Below are 5,779 nucleotides of genomic sequence, written 5' to 3' on the forward strand. Positions count from 1 at the left end.
AAAAAGATTATTATCTGATGATCCTTATCTAAAAAGTGACATGTGAGTCCTGGGAACTAAAGGTTTTGTAGGGAAAATTGAAACCGGGGGGTCTGGGGGGTATGGAATACCCCCCAGCACACACACTCCATTACCATTTCCAGAAGGTCATTATGAGAAAGTAATCTTTGGGTGATCTTTTGCTAGACGCCTCTTTTAACATAACTTTCCTGGAATTGCCAAATTATCCTCTTTTTTCGCCGAAGGGTATTCCAAGGGGTATCTCTCCCCCGCCCAGAGCTATGATATCTACAAAACTTCTTAGAAAAAGATTATTATCTGATGATCCTTTCCTAAAAAGTGACATGTGAGTCCTGAGAACTAAAAGTTTTGTAGAGAAAACTGTAACCGGGGATCTGGGGGGTATGGAATACCCCCCAGCACACACCCCCCATTAGCATTTCCATAAGGTCATTATGAAAAAGTAATCTTTGGGGCATCTTTTGCTGGATGGCATTAAATCCTTGCCTCTTTTAACATAATTTTCCTGGAATTGTCACATTATCCTCTTTTTTTTTGTCGAGGGGTATTCCCAGGGGTATTCCATAACCCCTAGAGCTATGATATCTGCAAAAATTCTTAGAAGAAGATTATTACCTGATGATCCTTTCCTAAAAATTAACATATGAGCCCTAAGAATTAAAGGTTTTGTAAGGAAAACTGTAACCGGGGGGTCTGGGGGGTATGGAATACCCCTCAGCACACTCACCCCATTACCATTCCCAGATGGTCATTATGAGAAAGTAATCTTTGGGTCATCTTTTGCTAGGTGGCTCTAAATCCTTGCCTCTTTTAACATAATTTTCCTGGAATTGTCACATTATCCTCTTTTTTTGCCAATGGGTATTCCCAAGGGTATTCCATACCCCCCACAGCTATGATATCTGCAAAACTTCTTAGAAGAAGTTTATTATCTTATTACCCTTTCCTAAAAAGTGACATGTGAGTCCTGAGAAGTAAAAGTTTTGTAGGGAAAACTGTAACGGGGGGATCTGAGGGGGTATGCAAAACCCCCCAGCACTGACACCCCATTACCATTTCCAGAAGGTCATTATGAGAAAGTAATCTTTGGGTCATCTTTTCCTGGGTGGCTTTAAATTATTGCCTCTTTTAATATAATGTTCCCGAAATTGTCACATTGCCTTTCTTTTTCAATGTGGGAGGCTATTCCATACCCCCTGACCCCCCCCCCCCTTTTTACAATCACTGCAATACTTCTTAGGAGATCTGGTGCTTCTTTCGTAAAAGGTACCATGAGAATCATGAGGGCTAAAACTTTTGTGGAGGAGGGGGGGGGGGTTACTGAGGGTCCAGGGTCTACTTAAAAAATCCATTACCATTCCAGAGAGTCATCATATGAGTACCTAGTGTTATAGAGAAAGTAGTGCTTCAGTTCTCTTTTAATATAATCTTCCCGAAACTGTCGCGTTGTCCTCTTTTTTGCTGGAGGGGGGGGGGGGGGGGTTCCATACCCCCCCGAAAACCCCCCAGACACCTCGGTACATCTTAAAAGAAGACAATCTGGCGCTTCTTTTCTAAAAAGTACCATGAAAATCCTGAGGGCTAGACTTTTTGTAGGGAAGAGCCTTACCGGGGGGTCTGGGGGCAGGAATACCCACACGCCCCCATTTTTTTCAGAAGGTCATTATGAGTAAGTGATCTTTGAGTCATTTTCTGCTGGCTAGATTTAAATCATTCCCTCTTTTAACATAATTTCACCGGCATTGTCACGTTATCCTCCTTTTTTGCTCATACCCTCTCCCCCCGCTGCCAGGATGCCAGCACACATATTATCATTTCCAAAGTCATCATGAGAGAAATACCCAGGGGGGGGGGGGGGGTCTTCTGGTGGCTTTAAAAAATTGTTGAATTAACAAGGTACTCTTTTGCTTGGTGGCAAACTTCCCGAAAATGTCACAGTTTCCTCTTTCTTTTTGCTGGAGGGGGGGGGGGGGATATGTTCTCTGCAATATTTCTTAACAGAAGACGATCTGGTGCTTTTCTCCGAAACGGTAGCATGAGAATCTGGGGGAATAAAACTTTTATAGGGGAAGGTGTTACCGGGGGCTGGAATACCCCCCAACACACAGACCCCCATTACCATTTCCTGAAAGTGATCATGAGAGCATCTAGTGGCGTAGGGAAAGTAAGTATCACGTTCTCTCCTGCTGGGCGACTTTAAAACCTTGCTTCTTATAAATATAATGTTTCTGAAATTGTCACATTTTCTTCCTCCTTTTTTATTCCTGGGGGTACTCCATACCCCTCCCCCACTGGCCCCCCAGTGTTTTGTTCTCTGCCAAACTTCTTAAGAGAAGACAATCTGGTGCTTCTCTCCGAAAAATGTGAATCTTGAGGGCTAAAACTTTTATAGGGAAAGGTGTTACTGGTGGGCTGAAAGTACCGTGGGTCTGGTGGGTATGGATTCAAATATCTCGAAATTACAAATGTGGTTTGAAATGAAAGTTACAGGAAAAATTTATGCTTGAAGGATATGAACTCTAAAATTCTCAATCGGAGCTCCTAATGTTTTTAATAACATTTGGTATTAGGAGCACATTAATTTTCATACCAGGTGAACATGAAAACACAATCCGCCTCTTCTGCACTTCTAACGCGGTTAAATTCTTCTGAAATCTCGGTATCAGGCGGCGTTAATTGGTATTTTTCAATCGGGACTCAGTTTTCGTATCAGGAGAACATGAAAACACCATCTATCGTTTCTGCACTCCTTTTAATTGACATTTTTCAACTGCACTACTGGTACTATAATGCTTTAAATGAAAATTAGTGCTGGTATCAGGAGAACAGGAAAACGCCTTCTGCCCCTTGCGCACAATTTAAGTTTAAAATTCGTTCCTTTAAAGATGCTTAAAGTTGATGCACTTTGCTCTTGCATGTAAAACGCGAAAAAGTGTGTCAATAAACAACAAAACGTCAAACGGCGGAGACTTTAACGTACGATAAGACGCGAAACTCGCTGGGTTCGTCCCAATCTCGTGCTCGTAACTAACAGAGACCTTAAGAACAACCCCGATTACGTATCTATAATTATTACCTGCATAACTCATATTGTCATTTTAACCGAGGGAACAGACAAATAACTTTCGAATTGCGATACCGGCGCTCATCATCGGACAACCCTCAATTACCTGCTAATAAAATTTTCCCCCCCAATCAAGTCGTAATTTAAACGCGGTAAGTAGAATATTATGAAGCGATTTAAGAAGGTTTATTGAAAATCAAGATTAGAAGAGGGGCGCCCTCGGGTCAGTCTTTAGCGTTGAGAATGGAACAGGTATCGGGGCGAGCGTTCTCGGAATTGAGCCAGCTGTGGCGGCTTCGAAGATGAAGATCTTGGTCGCGGTGGGAGGAACAGGCCGCTGTTTGTTGAAGACGTTGTTATATATTACACCCTGTCACGGGCGCGACTACACCAGCCTCTTTACTAACGGGCTCACACGCATTCCTTGTGTGGTAGGTAACACTAACTGCTTACCTTCGCACCCCCAAAGATATCGGATCGCGGTTTTCGCTTTTTGCGGCAATGAGATTGTACGCACTCGATCGGAGCACCTTGTCTTCGCGCAAACGGAGGTAATTGAGCACCTTTTCGGTTGGAGGATGACATGGGCTTCTATGATGGATTGCTTTGCTCGATCCTAAAGAAAATAAAAGCAAATGTAATTACTTAGTCGAGATATTAACTTGTAGGTATTTTGGTGTATAGGTATTATGCCATGTCGGGATTCTGCACTTGTTTATAATTTACGCAATCCATCATCTGCCACGAGGGCCGGAAGTCGCCACCATCTTGGATTCCGGAGGATTCGCGTCGGTCGGCCTTTTAGATGTATTAGAAACCTTAAAAATACTTACAAGTCACTAACGTCCTTAGAGAATTTTCAAAACCTCAGAAGAATCTCCAAAAACCTTTAGGAACTATAAAGACCTTTGTTTAACATGTACCAAAGCCTTTAATATCATACTTAAGATGATGATTCAAGATCTTTAAAAACTCTTCAAGACATTAAAGTGTTCTTGACTCTTGCAAACTTTTGAGATTTGTTAAAGATAATTCGAAGGCTCTCCAAAAAGAAGATCTTCCCGGAGATCTTCAGAGATTCTTCAAGGTTTTCTTCAGATACCCTTCAGAGACTTTTCTAGGATATTTTAAAATATTTCTCAGATTTTTTGCAGATTTTTTCACATTTTTTGCCAGGATCAGTGTTCAAGCATTTCTCAGAGGAGCCTAAAATCTTTTCAAAAACTTGCCTCTTGTGAATTTTTAAAATTATAAGGCATTTAAAGACCCTTCAAGTCTCCTAAAGACTAGTGAATACTATTTAAGTGCTCCTAAAGACTTCTTAAGAAGTCCCAGTGAGACAGCAAAAAGCTCTCGAAAACTCTTGAGGGTTGTAGAAGATTATCTAACGGGTCCCGAAAAACCTTTCAGATATCCTTCACAATCCTTATCCAGAAGATTTGTTGAAGATACCTCAAAGATCCTTAAGAAAACCTTCACATATACTTTAAAGATTCCTAACTTCCCCTGATATGCATTTGAGATTTTGGAAGACTTTTAGAAATTCTAATTTTTCAGGGGTGTTCACAGACTCTTCTCCTTGTTATCATTCCTCCTTTTTTAATTTTCCCTCTCTCTTTTCCACACTACCTCCTCTCAGTCTAGTCTCCCTATTCCTTCCATTCCAATTTCGCTCACTTTCCGCCGTTCTTTAATTTGTACTTCGTACCTGTCATTATCAGGTCTTCCCTCTGCCCCCCCCCCCTATATCCGCTCCCTTTTCCCTGTTATTCATTTTATCTCTCCTTCCTTCTGACCCTTTCCCTTGCCCTCACCCCTAGGACCGCGTGGTGTTACGTTCGATAGCGTTTCACCGAAAATTGTAACATAGGGTTGCATTGCGGGGGAGGGGGGTGTCTGGAATCCCCATACCCCCTTAAAAGAAATTCAAGTACCCCATCAATTATCTTCGATGGCGTCTTACCGAGAACTGTAATGCGAGTGGTGAGGAAGACGATTTTGGGGAACACTGAAACACCGGGGGTTGTGCCCCCCCCCCCCGTAAAAGAAATTCAGGTACCCCATCAACTATGTTCGATGGCGTCTTACCGAGAACTGTAAATGCGAGTGGTGAGAAAGACGATTTTGGGGGACACTGAAACACCGGGTTGTGGGGGGGGGGGGGGTCTTACCATTTCCCTACAATCATAAACAAGTATAAATTGTGCACAACTCTTGTGCAGATAAAGGCGCATTTTTTTAACCGAAATAGCTTCTGTTTTGACGTCCCAATCGCCCTTTGTGAGTACCCTCTTCCAACAATCCGTTCTTGAGGTATAAGCGAATATACCCGATGACGATAAGAGGTGGAGGAGGAGGGCTATGGTTGGTAGAAATTAACTGCTTTCGTTGAGATCTTTCATTAGAGTACCATGAAGGATAAAACGAGTTCCACGGTTTACTTTCAAAAACAGCATCTCAAGAAATAATTCGTGAGGAGCCCCCCTTTTAGACAGCGAAATTTGATGGCCGTCTGGAACAGGTATAGGCTACCTACTGCAAATTCCAGAACTCTAGGACCATTCTCCTAGATTTAGTTCAAAACGGTAGAACTGGATCCGGACGGACGGACGGACACAACGCAAACAATACCACATTTTTTTAATTCTTTAAAAATTTGCTAAAAACGTTTCGTATACGGGGGGGGGGGGGGGG

Source organism: Photinus pyralis, unplaced genomic scaffold (genome assembly GCF_008802855.1).
Source record: "Photinus pyralis isolate 1611_PpyrPB1 unplaced genomic scaffold, Ppyr1.3 Ppyr1.4_LG10, whole genome shotgun sequence".
Classification (NCBI taxonomy): domain Eukaryota; kingdom Metazoa; phylum Arthropoda; class Insecta; order Coleoptera; family Lampyridae; genus Photinus; species Photinus pyralis.